This window comes from Talpa occidentalis, unplaced genomic scaffold (assembly GCF_014898055.3).
Source record: "Talpa occidentalis isolate TD23 unplaced genomic scaffold, MPIMG_talOcc4v2.1 talOcc4.2, whole genome shotgun sequence".
Lineage (NCBI taxonomy): Eukaryota > Metazoa > Chordata > Mammalia > Eulipotyphla > Talpidae > Talpa > Talpa occidentalis.
The window spans coordinates 19,468,022-19,485,966 of NW_023602073.1; the positions used below are offsets into that span (position 1 = coordinate 19,468,022).

The window sequence follows — 17,945 nt, forward strand, 5'->3', positions numbered from 1 at the left end:
CTGGAACAACTTGGATTTTCTTACTTAAAAAAAATGAAGCAAGAGGTCTTATACCTTTCACCAAAATCAATGATAAATGGTTCATAGAGGTGATTATAAATTTCAAAATTATAAAACTCATTAAAAATAGCACAGGAGTAAACCTTGGTCCCAAGATCTCGGGCTTGGCAAGGTCCCTATGTTATCATCAAATTAAAACAACAACGCAATACCACTCTATACCTACTAGATTTGCCAAAATCCAATGCCCCTATGTCAAGGGGCAAAGAAAATCATCCTGTATCTCTCTGGGTTCTTCTCAGACTGAGTGAGTAATCAAAACAGCATCAGATGGGTTAGCAAAGGAAAAATCAATTTAATAGCATATGTATGGGGAATTTACAAGATTGTAAATTCTGAAGAATAATGCAGAGGACCAGGGATATTTATCTTGCATTTAAGGACTTGGGGCATCAAGGACAGAGTTGAGGAAACCTCATGTGACAGACAAGGAGGAGGGTGACTTTATCCTTACTCCAAAAATAAAGAAAAGATTCATAGATAGAATGTGTTTCTAATAAACCCAGAACTGGATGCCAAACCCAAACTACATTCTCTAGGTCATAAGAGGGAGACCAGTGAGTTCTTCTTTGAGTAGGTGAAGGGTAGATGCTTAGGACATGATCTCTTCTTGATTGCAGAATGGCGAAGGAGTCAATGAGGGCAGAAGCTTCTCTTAGCTTTCAGTACTCTCACTGCTTTTAATTCAAGAGTCTGCCTTTTTTAAGTCCCCAGTCTCACAGCACCTCCAAACTAAGGTGACCCGGGGCCTATTATGGGCACAATGAGAAAAACCCATTTAACCCATTTGGGGAGATAGATCCCACAGTGCTGGAAAAGGATGTGGAACAACAGGAACTCTCATTGCTGGTGGAGATGCAATATAATGTAGTCATTTTGGAATACAGCTTGGTGGTTTCTTTAAAACTAAACCTACGGTCACCCACATAATCGTGCTCTTCAGTATTTACTTGAAACAAGTTGAAATTTTATGTCCATGCAAAAACCTGCACAGATGTCTACAGCACCTTTCTCCATAATTGCCAGACCTTGGAAGCAATAACGAATCCTTCAAGTGAATGCATAAACCAACTGCTATGTTCAGGTAATGGGATATTATTGCACACTAAAATATTATTGCACATTCCTCTCAGCAAAGACAGAGAGGAATGGATCTTAAATGCATGTTAGTAAGTGAAAGAAACCCATCTGAAAAGGTTAGCTCTATGATATTCTGGAAAAGGTAAAACTATAGAGATACAGTTAAAGATAAAGCCAGACTTTCTGTGTGGTATGGGAGGATGTATAGGCAGAGCATCAAAGATGGATATGCATAAAGGTACATTTTTAAAAACAGGTAAAAGAAGTTACAGTAGCCTTAATTTGATGGAATTTTTATGTTTAAAATAACAGGTAGTGTTCAATGAAGGGAAAGAAAATAGGATTAGCTAGTACAAGAAAATGAAGACATTTTGAAAGTGCCACTGTAAATTCTCCTAGGGAAATACAGCAGGCGAGCAGGGTGACACTCCACCATGCTTCAGTTTCCTTGCCTCTACGTGTACAGTTGGAATTCTCTGAAGTTCTCACTTTCCAAAGTGACAAAGTTCTTAATAATTCTGCTAATCCTGCTCCTTTTCTCCTCCCTGAAGAGGACACCAAGTTAATCCATGGACAAAAGGACATGGTAAGTATAGAAATGTCATGGACCCTGATTCTGAATAGGTGTATGGAGAAGCAACAGCAGCCAGAGCTTTTCAGATCTTGTCCTGAGGGGATGGCAAGGGAGATTCTGGACAAGGTCCTAGACTAGAAGTACCAGTGTGCTATTCTCTAGCAGTCCTGAACAGTCTTTGTATGGTGAGTCAGAAGGCACAGCTGGAGTCATCTAGTCTAGAAAAACATCTGGGTATCATGACTAGACTAGAGCTTTGATCCTCACTCGATCTGGAAAGGTCCTACTTATTCTTTATAACATGTCTCAACTCTTTCTTTAGTGAAGCTTTTCCTGACCTACCTCCTCAAAAACAGTTGATCCTACCCTCTTCTGGATCCCTGTGCTTCTCTTACATTTGTAAAATATGTAAAACATGATATTCTGATACAGAGTCACAAATAGTATTTCTCTATTTGTTTCCCCACCTTGAGACTCAGTTCTATCTCCAAATTTAGCACAGTTACATAGTAACAGAGAAAAGCCACCCCACAAGAAATGTTAATTATATAACAGACTGATTTGCTCTTAGCAGAGAAATACATGTGGCTACTTTTAGTGTATTTTTAAATGTGATCCCAATTAATACATTATTGTTATTACTATACCAATATTCCAAAGCACTCAACTGAATCAAGGAATGAAGATAGGAACAATGCAGAAATCACATGAGCCTAAGAATTCATTTAATGACAGTGGCCCACATGGCAACCTCCATTAGATCCTCAGAGCTGTCATGCAATCTTTTACTGCTTTCTAACCTACTCTGCCTTCCATTTCCATCTTCTAACCCTTGCTACTTTCCCAAACCTCCTCCACTGAATCATGAGAAGTTCTCCTGCACAGAAGCCTCCAGCAAAGCCAAGATGCAGTGAGAAATAAAATGATAACTAGATTGGTAACTATAGCTATGTGAAGAAATTCCTTTTATGGTCCTAAAATGGAACCTTGAATACTGATCTGCAACTTCCATATCAATACTAAAAAAAGTAGGCCACTTCCTCTCCCCCTTAAAAAATTAGATTATTTTCCATTGGAAATAAATAAGACCTTATTTAATTGAGCTAAATCATTTTTTCATATGCAATTGTATTTTCCTTTTCTGGATGCACTCAGAGGATGAATCTACTTCTGAATTTTCCTTCTGACTTTTTACTGCTCACTGCGTAGTGAAACAACCCAAGAGAGTTTCCAGGAAGCAGGCAATAAGATGGTGGTGAGTTAATCCTAATAAAGAGAACTCTACTCACAGATGGGAAATACATCGATTTAAAGGAAATGATAATGGCAAAAATGAGAAAGAACTAAAATATTTTACTTATTTTACTTAATAAATCTAGACCAGATACAAGACTGGCTAGGAACAGGAAATAAAAGCGTGGCCTGGAGATGCCGGGGATCGAACCCGGGGCCTCATACATGCGAAGCATGCGCTCTACCACTGAGCTACATCCCCTTACTGAAGAAATGAGCTGGGTAGGATTCCAGTCCTGTTAACATCTCGCAGCCGAGTGTATCGTTTTGGTGTTACTTTGATTTTCACCAGACAGTGCTGGTCTTTAAAGGTCAGTACGACTTCGTTAAATTAAAGCCTGACCCGGATGACATCCAAGTAGCCTCCTGCAGAAACGCACCAACATCCAGTTCATTGAGACAGCACAATTGTCTGAACTTCAGCACCTTTGTTCTTTGCTGCCTTGGTTAAATAGAATCCTAGGCGGAAACAATTAAGGATTTTTTCATGACCCTTTGAAGAATGTTCGCTTAATCAAAGACTCATGGAAAACGCCACCAAAATTCCTTGCCATTGAGCGGGTTGAAGGTTTAAAAGAATCTTTGGAGTTGCGCTTCCCAATTTGACCCCTCTCGGAGAGGGAGAAAAAAAAAAAAAAATCTGTCCTGATGAAAACGAGAAGAACCTGCCCCGATTTTTGTCCCCAGAAGCAACGCTCAGCCCGCACGCGTGTCATCCGGTCCACCTGACCCGGCAGCGGCAATCTGTGAAGAATCTTAGATTTAAGGAGCCACGTTTCCTTGATCCCCTCATCCCCCTGACCCTCACTCCCTTCCTTAATCCATCTGCTCCGTCTCTTGCCTCTTCTCTGGTTTGGAGCATCCGCCGGCTGCCGATCGCCAGCAGGGGCCTGAACGAGACCGCCCAAGCCTGGATGCGCGGGCCCGTGCGCGGCGCTGCAGCCTGGCGCGCCGCTTCCCACCCCTGCCAGGGTCTCTGCCCCTAGGCCCGCTGCAGCAGTCCCGGGCACAGGATTCTTGTCTCTGGTTTCAGAAGTTACACTGAAGAGACGAGCTACTCTTCAAAGGTAAAAATGATAACACCTAAGGCACGATCCACGAAACAATTAGGTTGGACTTCATTGTAATTAAAAATTGCTTTTTGAAAGACACTCGTAAGGGAAATAAAAGACAAAACTGGGAAGAAATATTTGCAAAAGATGTATCTGTTAAAGGATAGTATCCAAAAAACACAAAGAATATATATGTGTATATATGTATAATGTATGTATAAATATGTGTAAGCCTAATATATGTTATAAACAGGTATACTATCCCCAAAATGTGAGTGACAACACATGTCACTTCTCACCTGGAATCTTGAAGTCACCTGCATGATTCTCCATAGCTCACATTTCTTCTGAAATAGCAACTGACAATATTCTTGATAAAAACTAATATATGGGATCAAAATATGCCACCTCAAAATATGTCGCTCTGGCATAAAGATTCTGAGTTGGAGACAAATATATGGGATCAAATATATGGGACAAATGAGAATTAACAGATGCAAAAAGACTTTTCAGAATGTCCTTTTAGTAAAAGCAGAAACTTCTGAGAAATGAGAATTGCTGACATGTATCTGCACAAACAAATCTTAACTTAGTTGGTTTCCCCCATATATTTTCCTTCCCATAGTTGCTGTGCACCAAAGTTTAAGTCCTTAGTCTTGTCACTTGCTACAAAGTTATAGTTCTTTGCTGAACTCCTACATAAGCCCAAGTAGTAGCTCTTTAATTAAGCAGTCCCAGGCCCAGCCATGGTTCATGCATTCATAAGCTTATGTTTGTTTTGCTCATGTTAACCTGTCTTTTGTCAGTTGAACTGGCCTCAATCCAGGAACCTAAAATGGGTGGAGGAAAAACGTCTCCCTCACCCATACTTCTTTATCATCCTAAATCCCAGATTAAGAATATTGGGGAGAGTCCTCCCTGGTGGCGCAAGGGGTTAAGACGCAGCACTATGAAGCTGGCCACAGCCACTGCAGCATGAGTTTGATCCCTAGCCAGGGAGATACCCACATGGCACAGCAGACCTCTCCTGCCTCGCCCACTGCTCCCCTCAGCAGTGTATTTCAATCAATCCACCTGTTTTGCTCCCCACTCTGTCCCTGGTGAGTCCTCTCACCCTCCAAACCTCTGGCCTATAGCCTAGTTCTTGTATGCATAAATAAATAAATCTTTGAAAAAAAAAAAAAAGAATATTGGGGAGGAGAGTCAGCAACCAAGCAATGAGGAAAAAAAAATGTGCAAAGAATAAGTTTTTGTTGTTTAAACCAATGGGATTTTGTGGATGTTATCTTTTATATTCTAACCAAGTCTATAATGGAGAAATGATCCCTTTTGTGATAGGAATATCAATTCTGTTTTTCCAATCTCAAATTTGTCTTTGACTTTGCTTGTGGATTTTTATTTTTCCTTACAGGAGATTTTGTTTTCTTTTGCTCTACAATAACTCAAATAATATATGCTTATTGTAGAAAATTTGGAAACAATAAATATACTAAGAAAAATTACCTGTATTCTCACCACTCTTTCAGAAGCCCTCTTGAAATCAAATTTGTCAATATTTTCCTTCAAATGATTTTGGGTTTTTAAATTACAATTGACGTGGCCTTCCCTGTTCCAAAGTTATAGAAAAAAAAGTTTTACTTGTGTTTTCACACTACTTCTAAATTTTGCTCACAAATCTCAAGCACCATTTGATATTCATCCTGTTGTATAAATAAGGGTATGAAATCAACTCCTCCCAACCCCAGGGAACTACCCAGATTTTGCCACACCAATTAGTAAAGAGTCCACCTTTATTCATGATATGATCACTTCTCTCCCCCACCTCCCCAAACACTGTCTTCCTACTTCTTTGTAACTTTCTGTGTTGCCATTGTGATCCTCTAGGCAACTATGAAGGCAGAGGAATAAGATAGGGGGAAGAAGGAATTTGAAGACTCAAGAAAATACCCCACTTCTGGAACTTTTCCTGCTGATAGAATGGAAATGCTGTGCAGTAAAACAGGAGGAGGCTAAGAGGAATTAGAATTGCCTGCAGCAGAAACAACAAATTCCTTGGTCCAAAATCAGCTTAAGGTCAACCATTCTTTTGTTTTTCAGAAATACATTCTGGTGAGTCCTAATTCTCCAGTCCCAAAGAATCCTCTTCAGTCCTCAGGATACCCTCTCTTCAGAGTCCTACTCTTCCACAGTCACATGAACATTCAGGTCTCTAGAGGTGAGTCTCTGCAGAATTCCAGAATTGGGTATGACAGTGCACAGGAGACATCTTTGTCATCTTTGGGGAGCTGTTTCATAGGCCATTCAAATTCATCATGTTCCAGCAGTGCCAGAACAAGTGATTGTTGCAGACATGTATCCCTTTCCCTTTAATAGTTAAAGTTTCTGTCTTCTCTTTTCATCTGGTTCTAAACTTCCAGAGGCAATTTTTGGCCTTCTTTGTGCCCACCAGCCTGCAATTTCTTCCAGGCTGCAGGAGCACTACAAGTAAAAGAACATCATTATGCTGATGTTTTGGAAGCCTGTGGATCTGTTATAGGACAGCCCCGATACAAAATGGGGTGCCTGACTGTGGGTCCTCATCTGCGCGCTTGAAAGGACTTATCAATGCTCTACTGCAGGCACACGCGAAAGGTTAATAAAAGGTTTATTTACAAGGGAAGGGGAAATGAGGAAATGTACAGCTCAGGGAGAAAAGTGGGAGACAAAGTTTTTGGTTTTTTTTTTACATGTGGCAAGCACTGATTTATTTATTTTTTATTTTTTAAATTTTTTTGTGTCCTTACATTTTTATTATTTTTAAAATAAATTTTATTTTTATATTCCCCATACAATTGCAACTCCCTTATTTTGACCCCAATCCCTCCCCTCCCCGCCCCCACCCTCCATAGAGTGTCTCTGGTTCATAGTTTTTTGTTGATTTTGATTTTCACTTTCTTATAGTTATTCATTTTCCTGGTCCCTTATTTAAGTTTTCTAGATTCCTGCTATGAGTGAGACCATCCGGTATTTTTCTTTTTCTTTTTGGCTTATTTCACTGAGCATGATCCCTTCCAGCGCCATCCATGTTGCTGCAAATTGCATGTGTTTATCTTTTTTGAATGCTGAGTAATATTCCATGGTGTATATGTACCACATCTTCTTGATCCAGTCATCTATTTTTGGGCATTTGGGTTGTTTCCAAAGCTTAGCTATTGTAAACAGTACTGCTATAAACATAGGGGTGCAGGTGCTCTTTGGAATTGATGTTTCTGTGTCCTTTGGGTAAATACCTAGGAGTGGAATTGCTGGATCATATGGAAGCTCTATGTTTAGTGGGTCCAGAATGCGTCCTACCCGATCCGCCGATCTGGAATCCCAAATGGCACTCTGAGAGCTGGCCGCAAACCAGGAGCCGTGAAGCCAGAAGGTGAGCGACAGAGTGAGAGAGCCCAAGGCCCATGTGTCTGGTTTTTATACCAACCCTGGCTGCTTAACTCCACCCTCAGGTCCCAGCCACCTTCCCTTTGGTGGTGACGGGATTTGTCTTTCCCAATGTCCTGATGGCTTTGGTCTGGAGTGGGGGTGGAGTCCACAAAGCCTGTATGGGATTAGCGCAGGACATCCTTTCCCCCTAACAGATCCACGAACATTGACCAGAGAGGGAGTTACAAATCAAGAGGCCCAAGTTGAGGCCAGATGGATCATGTTGACCATGCAGGGGTCAAAGGTGAGGCTTACAGGCTATATGTTTTAGCCATTTATTTTTCTGGAAAAAGTACCCAGAATATGGATTCCCTCAAGGATAATAGTGCCCAGAGTCCCAGTGGTCTCTGGAAACCTTGTCTTTCATGTTCTGCTCTGCCTTAGTTTATCTGAGGCTGAATAGAGAATCACCACAGCCAGTAGATTAAGCTCCTTCATTGCCCATTGATTGGTACTATTATAGGACAGGGAGAGGGGCAGCCCAAACCCCGCAAACCTGCCTATTCTAAATGGGTTCGGCCATCCGCCGCATCAACACAAAACATATGAGACTTTAATGAGAAGGAACTTTAATAAAACTAGGAAACAATACAGGAAAAGCAAATAATTTAGTTTCTAAATGAAACACCCAAAGTTACCCATCCCCTCGTGGGTAAAACTCCATCCATATGGGATCGGCCCAGAACAAGGCCCCAAAGCCTGCCACAAGTCTAAAGCATCTTCCAGTGGGGACCCACAAAAAAGGGTCACAAACAACCAGACAAGCCCAAAAGGAAAAGAGCAAAATCAACATTAAGATAAAAGCTGCCATTGTCACCTCCCCATGGGTCTCACCCACATCTGTGTCACCCAGTCCACGACCAAAAGACAAGCGCAGTTTCTTCACGTGTCTCTAGGCTCCATGCTCCTCCTCCAGGTCTCCTGGCTCCATCCTGCTTCCTTCCTCAGTCTCTTCTCCAGCTTCTCCTCTTCCTGCTCAGCTCCACCCTCCCTTGGGTGGGGCAGAAAACCTGGAACTTCCCGCTTTCCTGGGGACCACCCTGTTACAGTACTAGAGGCCCAAAGTGGTCAGATGACACTTTCTTTTTTTTAATTTATTTTTATTTTTTAAAAGATTTATTTATTTATGCATACAAGAGCTGGGTGTAGGCCAAAGGTGTGGGGGTAAGAGGACTCACCAGAGACAGAGTGGGGAGCAGAACAGGCAGATCCACTGAAATCCACTGTGGAGGGGAGCAGCGGGGAGACAGGAGAGGTCTGCTATGCCATGTGGGTCAGCTCCCTAGCTGGGGATAGAACTCTTGCTGCAGTGGCTGGCTATATCTTGGTAGCTTGATAGCGCTGTGTCTTTAACCCCTGCACCACCAGGGAGGCCCCAGATGACACTTTCAACTTCTAGTTTAGTGGAACCATTGCTGTGTCTTCTGGTGAGAGCATTTGTCCCTTGAGAACTCTGACTTCTAAAGCAGGCAATCCCCATATTACAAAAACTAAAAGCAAAATTTTGCAAGTGAGGTTTTTTATGGTCCAATAATCCCATCACAGTGTTCGTTGCTTGATAAGAACTAAAGCTGTAGGCAGGGGGGAAATTGCCAAGGACACTGAAAAGAAAACAGAAGTAATGGGATTATGGATATGAGTCAGAACTTGGAGGAGGAACCTGTGGGGGAGGGGAATTTGCGTGAGTTTCTTATTTTTAAAGTTTTTTTTCTCTTAGTGCTTTGTGCTAAGCCTGACTCTCCCCCCCAACGCTCCTCCAAAGCACAGAGCAATTGTGGAGGTCACAGAAACTATGGGAAATGCTCCATGTTCTTGTCAAAAGAAGGGAAAATAGAGGAAAGTCTGCAAGGTTGTGGGGAATGGTGAAAAGGAGACAGCTTTGGAACTGGTTTCCCATACAGGTCTTGGGCTTAGCTCTGCGTTGTGGTGCTTTGGACAAAGTCAGAATGTAACGGGGTGGTCCTCAGGGAAGGGGGAGGTTCCAGGTTTCCTGCCCCACCCAAAAGGAGGGTGGAGCTGAGCACGGAGAGAAGAAGCTGCAGAGGAGACTGAGAAGGAAGGAAGCAGGATGGAGCCAGAAGGAGACCTGGAGGAGGCACATGGGGCCAAGAGACATGTGGAGAAACTGTGCTTGCCTTTTGGTCATGGACTTGGTGACACAGATGTGGGTGAAAGACCCGTGGGGAGGTGACAATAGCTGTTTTTGTCTTGATTTTGATTTTGTTCTTTTCCCTCCAGACTTGTCTGGTTGTTTCTGATCCTTTTCTGTGGGTCCCCACTGGGAGATGCTTTAGACTTGTGGCAGGCTTTGGGGCCTTGCTCTGGGCCAATCCTGCTTCTATGGACTTTTACCCACGAGAGGACTGGTAACTTTGGGTGCTTGATTTGGAAACTGTATTCTTTGCCTTTCCTGTATTGTTTCCAAATTGTATTAAAGTTCCTTCCCATTAAAGTCTCATATGTTTTGTGTTGATGTGGCAGATGGCAGAACCTATTTAGAGAAGGCAGGTTTGCGGGGTCTGGGCTGACCCTCTCCCTGCCCTGTAACAAAAACAGCAGAGAAAAATGCTTTACTGACCAACTAAAATTATGTTTAAACCAAGGCTTCTGGCTCAAACTAACCATGCTCAGGGAAAACCCACAGCAGCATAAGGTTAAATGATCTAAAATAGGTGACATCTTGCCAGAATCAGACTTGTACTAGCTTAATTCCAGGATCTATAGAAAAATTGTTTCCTTATAGTTCTGTTCCCTTTTCTGTTTTTGCAGTACTATTGTTTTATACATCATGTCTAATAATGTTGCACAGCATCCTTACATTGTTAGCTTTTCTTTGGTCTTCCTTCCTCACCCATCTCAGCAAGGTGGAGACTCCATTCCAGACTTAGCAGCCAAGACCTCAGCGTTCTTCTCCCTGCACCCCATCCCCACCCCCGGCCTTCAGAGGGTCTTAGCCTGCCCCCAGCTATCCAGTATCTAGGGCAAGGTACAGAGAATTGAATGGGACCTTCTGTTCATGCATCAAAAGCTCTCCCAGTGGAACTACTTCAGCACACCATGCTTCTGCAAATAATCTCAATTGTCCTGTTGCCTCGAAGGTCTTAGAGGTTGTCCCCTGTGGAGGGTCTCTCCGTCCCCTCACCTAGAATAAGCTGGTCACAGCTCTCCCCACCTGTACCTGAACTTCCTGAGAGGCTTTCATGGTCCTGCTGGTCTCTGGATTCCCTGCACCATCTTTCCTATTTTTCAAGGAGATGGTGCACAGAAAAAGGAAGGAAATGGAAAGCCTAGGGGAAGATGCCATCCCCAGGTGCTCCTGGACAGTGGCTGGCATCCAGGAAGTCAGCTAGGGCCATCCCTGGAGGGGCCACCCCTGGGAAGAGCCTGGTTGCATGAAGGTGCCTTTCCGTTCAGACCACAGTGTCTCTTCTCCGGAGGGTTTGAGAAGGGTTGGAGTAGAGTCAAGTAGACCCTGGTCTGTTACACTAACCCTAAATCCTGTACGCCCTGCAGGTAGCAGTGGCACCACTTATGCACAATATTTTCAGGGGTGCCAGCAGGGGGTGTAGCTCAGTGGTAGAGCGCGTGCTTAGCATGCACGAGGCCCTGGGTTCAATCCCCAGCACCTCCATAAATCTTCCCCTCTGGTGTCTAAGCCCAGGTGGACTCTGCTCCTTTTGACCTACTGCGCGCACTCACGGTGCTTATTACCTCTGGAATCAGCCAGCCCACCCTCTCTTTGCGTGTATTTGTGGAGTGAGAATAGGGCTATTATTTATTCTGTCATAGACAGACAGGCACAATATTATTTAATATTTTTGATTTTCCTTTTCCTTCCTCACCCATCTGTCTGTATTTGGCTATCATGAAAAAGACACCATGAAAAAGAGATGGCTTCAGGGCCAATTGCTTTTGTCATGTTGCACGATGAGTCCTTTAAATTAGCAGATTGGAAGGAGAAGAGCCTATGGGACCAAAAACTATCAGCCTCTTGGAGGTGCTGGGGATTGAACCCAGGGCCTCGTGCATGCTAAGCACGCGCTCTACCACTGAGCTACACCCCCTGCTGGCACCCCTGAAAATATTGTGCATAAGTGGTACCACTGCTACCTGCAGGGAATCCAGGATTTAGGTTAATGTAATAGACCAGGATCTGTTTGGTTCTGCTCCAGCCCTTCTCAAACACTCGGGAGAAGAGACACTTCGGTCTGAACTAAAAGGCACCTTCATGCAACCAAGCTAGTCCCAGGGGTGGGCCCCTCCAAGGATGGCCCTAGCTGACTTCCTGGGTGGTCACTGCCCAGGGGTGCCCCGGGATGGTATCTTCCCCTGAGCCATCCACTTCCTTCCTTTCTGTGCACCTTCTCTTTGAAAAATAGAAAAGATTGTGCAGGGAATCCAGGGACCAGTAGTACCATGCAAGCTACTCAGGAAATTTAGGAGCAGGTGGAGGGGCAAGATTAGACTGTAATTCATTCATAATATTGGCCTGAAGAGGAAAAGCAAATTGTGTGTCAGTTGTTTTCTTCCAACAGCACTGGGTCCAACGTCTTTGGAAATGTGAAAATTGCATTGTGTCCAGGATGCTGTACCTCTAGTTCCTAGACCTCTGGGGAGTAAGTCAGGAAGGAGAGGATGAGAAAAGATGTTCCTGTCGATGTAGTTCCTCTTTCAGACAAAATGGTCTTCATAGTGGGGTGAACACGAAGGGAAGAGAAATGAATTTCTTCTGTTAGGCCTGGACAGGTCTTCAAACACTGCCTCCCCAGGACACAAAAAGTAGATGTTTCCCTCCTTTATTCAAAATGTGTGTCATAATAAAGATGGAAAACAATGGTTCTTCATTAATAAAATCCACCACAAAGAGAGGGCCCCATTATTCTAAATGAAAGAGAATAAATACATAGATCCCTCAAGAAGATCTGGCTTGTGTGACCCCCAACTCAATTAAGAATGCAATGTTCAAAGTTAAAACAGGGGAAGGAAGAGCACACAAGGGACTATGCAGATGGTTTGCTGGTCTTATGGTGGTGGGAGATTTATGGGGTTACACTTGAGGGGAGAAATCAAATATTGTACAAAAATGAACAGCAATGCAAGAAAAGAAAATGGAATGGAATGTTCAGAACATCAGAACAATAGCACAAAAGCAGTGGGCCAAAGCTGGTTCTGGAAGGCAGGCCAGGTGATTTGGGAAGACTCAGTGGGCTTCAGTCCCCTAGGAGATCCATTGGGCCCAGCCAATCAGCAAGAGACACAAAGTGGAGACACCCAACACCCAAACTCCTACTCCTTGCCTACTGTACCCACAAAAGCACCTACTTCTCACACCCTCAGAGGGTACCCTTTCGGGATCCCTCCCTGTTCAGAGACCTTTCCTGTCTTTCCTCATGTCTATCAATAAATCTCTTGCTTTTCTTGTATGAGTGTGTGTGGAGAGAGAGAGAAAGAGAGAGAGAGATAGAGAGAGAGAGAGAAGATCTGGCTTGCTTTATTCCAGATTAGGTTAATTTGAGAGCTATTAGCTGCCTTTTTCCTTGCTGGGTAAACAGCTTGAGCACTTTGGAGGGCGCTCAAGTGGCTCACTTCTTTGGTGAGCAATAGTGCAGGAATCAGTAGCCCTTGAGGGCAACGGGAAAGCCAGGTCAGGATCCCCAAGGGACTTCAGGGGAGAAATTTTGAACTTGGAAACAGCTTCTACCAGGGGCTTTGCGCTTATGTATCTGAGGCAGCAACTGATTTTTAGCACGTTGGGCTTAGAATATAAGAAAGCCATGAGACAGAAAGTTAAGGCAGACAGACGAGTAGATTTTTCAACAATGCTAGGTCAGCACCTCGGATAGCGCATCAGGCTTTTAACCCGACGTTGGCGCATTTAAGTGGAGCGCTGGTTCTTTGGTCCTTCGGTTCCTGTGTCTTCCTCATTGGGGAAGTCCTCCGATACCCGGTTTTCTTCTGGAGATTTTTAGGGACTTTTATGGCGTTCTCCTTTACTGCTTATACGCCATACTTGTCTCAGCGGCAATCTGAACAGAGAAATGCTCTTCTCACATGGACTAATTAAAGGGGTGGAGATAAGCAGACAGGCTAGAGATAGCAATAGAGTTGACACATAATATAGATTTGAGGGTTTGGGGATAAGGAAAGTGAACGTTACTTTTAGGAAGATTTACAGGTGTTTCGTGTTGCATTAGGGAGAAACCTTTTTCACAGAGCTACAGAGGGAAGAGTGACTTTTCTACCTGTGCTTAATAAACTGTTACAATTTTGCCTTGGGTGTGTTGGATGGTAACTTAGGGAAGGGGGTGCATTTTGGGTTTGAATTTGATGACTTTATAAAGCCTGCAAACTTTAAATGCAACTTTGGCATGATGTGGGATGATGTCTGGTAACCATGGTGACCAGGTAAAGGTACAGGTGACATCTGTGACCTCAAGAGTTGATGAACACCATGCAAAATCATTTGCATTTTTAAAAAAAAATTAACTGTTGATTAAAAATTTTAAATTAAAAATTTTAAAATTAACTACTGATGTTGCCACCAATGTCCTCAAGTCTTGAATCAACTTTTCTCCCCCCAAAACCAATAGTCTTAAGCAAGTTTCTTTTTGCCTGACATATTTCTTTGACCACCATTATTTAATTATCTCGCCACAGTAAAGGGCTTTGCTGCACAGCTAACAAAGGAGTTAATCAAACACCTATTTGGTTACAGAGTCCTTTTCATTAAAAAATATCTTAGTGAAGAAATTCTGTTGTGATGGTATATAACAACATCATCTAAAATTTTCTAGCAGTGCTTTTCTGTGAGTTGAGTGTTTAGTCTGGTCACATTCATATATGTTGCATTCTTTCAGAAATTTTAGAGGGTCATTGAATCCCATCTCTCAGCATTATTAGAGGTTATGAGAAAGAAAGGAACAGGAAGAAGAAGAAGAAAAGGAGACCCCCAAAATATTTCCTTTTGTTTCCAAGCTGTGTCTAGGTCATGTGAAGGGATGAGAATAACAGGCTTTCCAATGAATCCCGTGCTGTCATCTCTCTTCAAAGTTTCCCGCTTCCACTTACCATCCCCTGCTGCCAGAAATGGGGTCCAACATGTGTACAAGGAAGACAAGATTCCAAATCTTTCTGGGAGGACAAATATACTAAACACAACTTCTAGAGGAAGGTTGAAAATGAGCCAAGTACAGAAAAAGAACGAGAATGAAAGGCCTGGGTCTACAGGGGCCGAAATAGCTCAGTTGGGAGAGCGTTAGACTGAAGATCTAAAGGTCCCTGGTTCAATCCCGGGTTTCGGCACACTGAACTTTTAGTAACTAAGGCATTCGTATCTGGACTGAAAAATCTGTACCAGACAAACTTTTAATTCATATCATTATTCTTTAGACAATATAGTATAACTGTTTACATCGGATTTGCATTGTATCATAAGTAACATTGTATTATAAGTAACCTAAAGTATAAGGAGGGAGGTACGTAATTTACATGCAAGTACTTTGCCATTTCATATAAGGGGCCTGAACATCAGTGGAATTTGGAGAGGGGTGGAAGGCCGGACCCCCTGAAACAATCTCGTTTCGAGAACCAGGACATCTGTAATTGCACAACAAACACCGCTACCATAAGTCAATAAAACAGTGGTAATAAAGATCCACTAATTTTTTAAATCTAGCATGTATCAGCACTGGTAATAAACATCATCATAAATTATGACGGTACAGATATGCATGTGAGACTGAAAAAGCTGTGAAATTCATTGAATCGCTGCAATTTGCAGTACACAGAGCTGCCAGGAGAAGAGTAAGAGTATCACCTACAGTCTCTGTCGCTGACACTGGTGTAGTCTGAAGGCAGTCACAGCCACATGTCAATGAATGAAGTTGCCAATAAAACTTTACAATTGGGCACTGACATAAGAATTTCATATGCATTTCACATATCTCAAAGGATTAGCATTCATTTTATTTTTTTTCTCAACCTTAAAAATGAAAACAGATCACAACTTTTTGTTGGCTTCGTGGCTTAGTTGGTTAAAGCGCCTGTCTAGTAAACAGGAGATCCTGGGTTCAAATCCCAGCGAGGCCTTGCTGGAGTCCTTACCTGAGGTTTTGATCATTCCTCTAATAATAGAAGTCTTGCTATTTTCCTTAAAGTTCAGCAGTTTTTCCCTACTATTAGCCTTCCTCCATCCCCCAACTTTAGAATTTTTCAAAAATCTAAACCTACTTTGTGAAAAATGTGTTGCAGAGAGTGAAGACAAGCCACAGCATGAAAGACTATCTTTGCAAGGCATCTGTCTGATAGAGAATTTGCAACTAGAATATATAGCTTTCAAAATTCAACAATTAAAAAATCCATTTTAAATATCGACAAAATATTTAAGCTGATATTTCATCAAAGAACATATAAGAGTGGTAAATAATTCAAAGATGTTCAACATCATTAGTCATTAGCAAAATAGAAATTATAACTATAATGGTACACCACTGCACAACTGCCAGAGGGGCTAATATGTAAAAAGACTAACCATACCAAGTGTTGGCAAGAATGCAGAGGAAAAGAAACTCATACTCTGCTGGCAGTAGTGGAAAACAGTATAACCTCAAATGAATTTAGCCATTTCTTAAGAAGTCAAATGTATACTAATCTTGTGATCCAACCATTAACTGCCAAGTATTTACCTCAAAGAAAAGGAGCTGCATGTTGATACAAAATTTTGTAGACAAATGTTCATAACTATTTCTTTGTAAAAACCAACAACTGTACCCAAATGTCTATTAATAGCTGAATGGATAAAAAATTGTATATCCTGTAGACATTGGAATATTACCCAGCACAAAATGAACTATTGACACATACAACATGGCCAAATCTTAAAATATTATGATGAATGAAAGCTGCAAGATCAAAAGTTTAGAAAATGAGTTTAGAAAATTCAACTCATCTATAGTGACAATAAGTAAGCCACTACTTGGTTAGGAATAGAGAGGCAAGGAGGAGGGAGTTGAATCCATAGATATTTTCTTCTCTCTTATCTCTCCCTTTTCTATTTTCTTGACTTGCCAACTAGCTGTTGGATGAAGGCATATCTCAAGATATTGAATGGATGGAAAGCAACATGATTAGCAATAAGAGATAATGATTTTTATTTTGCACACAGGATGTCAAGGTTCTCCCTCAGTTTTCTAGGGGAGGATTCTAGATGGCTGGTGAGTAAAACAAGGTTTATTGTAGAATGTGAAGCAAGGGGTTAACTGTGGAAAATCAGAGGTGCTTGAGTGAGTACAGACCAGATGATTAATGAAGATTGTTAGGAAGAAAGACCCATGGGAGGAAAAAGAAACTGTACAGAGAAAGGAATGAAGGAAAGATATATTTCCATCCTGGCACTTTTTGGGAATGTAATTCAGAAGAGTTAAAAGAAAAGAAATAGGCATTCTGCAGTGAGAAGATCTTTGGAGAGGACAAAGCAGGGAATTTGGGTTTAGAATTCAGTTTCTATTTTTGAGCACAACCATTAAGAAAAAAAAGTTCAGGGCCTCCCCGGTGGCGCAGCGGTTGAGTGCTGGGTTGCGAAGCTGCCCGCGGTCTCTGCAGCGCCAGTTCAATCCCCGGCTGCTCCCCGGCCACAGGAGGAGGGTCCCACATGGTGCGCAGACCTCTCCTGCCACCCGCTGCTCCCCTCAGCAGTGTACTTCGGTCCTTCTGTCTGCTCTGCTCCCCGCTCTGGCTCTGGTGAATTCGTTCACCTTCCAGTGCTTCTGACTGTACCCAGTGCTTGCATGAATAATAAATAAATAAATAAATAAATAAAAGAAAAAAAAGTTCAGAGAGCAAAATTGTAGAAAGGGTGGCCTTAACATAATGAATTTTCTGATCAAGAGTTAAACCTTTCCAAAAGAAAAAGAAAATGAGCTTATTTCTCAATATATCACTAAAGGTTCACCCACAGTCTGGGGGTGTAGCTCAGTGGTAGAGCGCATGCTTTGCATGTATGAGGTCCTGGGTTCGATACCCAGCACCTCCAAAGGTTTTTTTCCCCCTCCCTCCAATGTGCAGAGAAGTCTCCAGAATTCCAGACTGAGGTTAGAATGTGCTTAGACAGATGTGCTCAAGAGGGTCTCTTATAGACATCTAAAATGTCAACTTCTTCATGTTACTGTCCCATTTCATGACCACCAAAACAAAAATAAACCAAGAAATCATTAACTATAACAAAAGAAAATGAAGGAATTCTCACTTTTGTATTTGCTAGCTGTGTGCAAGCCATCACCATCTGCATATTCAATCAACTAAGTACTAAACTTCACAGAAGCCCAGCTCCTGTGTCATCCTACCTGTTCCATCAAATTGCCTCTGATGAGAAGCAAATTCACTGTTTTACTTATCTAACTGATCCTTGACAGAACTTCCAAGGTTGC

General features: G+C 42.3%; 6 non-coding genes across 6 annotated transcripts; 4 read left to right on the forward strand and 2 right to left on the reverse strand.

The window, feature by feature from the left end:
* Positions 1–3,137: 3,137 nt before the first annotated feature.
* Positions 3,138–3,209, reverse strand: TRNAA-CGC (transfer RNA alanine (anticodon CGC)). Its single transcript has one exon. It is a non-coding gene; the product is annotated as a tRNA-Ala (tRNA).
* A 7,871-nt stretch (positions 3,210–11,080) lies between these two features.
* TRNAA-AGC (transfer RNA alanine (anticodon AGC)) lies at positions 11,081–11,152 on the forward strand. The gene has a single exon. It is a non-coding gene; the product is annotated as a tRNA-Ala (tRNA).
* A 361-nt stretch (positions 11,153–11,513) lies between these two features.
* On the reverse strand, positions 11,514–11,585 carry TRNAA-AGC (transfer RNA alanine (anticodon AGC)). The gene has a single exon. It is a non-coding gene; the product is annotated as a tRNA-Ala (tRNA).
* A 3,165-nt stretch (positions 11,586–14,750) lies between these two features.
* On the forward strand, positions 14,751–14,823 carry TRNAF-GAA (transfer RNA phenylalanine (anticodon GAA)). Its single transcript has one exon. It is a non-coding gene; the product is annotated as a tRNA-Phe (tRNA).
* Positions 14,824–15,535: 712 nt separating this feature from the next.
* TRNAT-AGU (transfer RNA threonine (anticodon AGU)) lies at positions 15,536–15,609 on the forward strand. The gene has a single exon. It is a non-coding gene; the product is annotated as a tRNA-Thr (tRNA).
* Positions 15,610–17,479: 1,870 nt separating this feature from the next.
* On the forward strand, positions 17,480–17,551 carry TRNAA-UGC (transfer RNA alanine (anticodon UGC)). The gene has a single exon. It is a non-coding gene; the product is annotated as a tRNA-Ala (tRNA).
* The last annotated feature ends 394 nt before the right edge of the window (positions 17,552–17,945 follow it).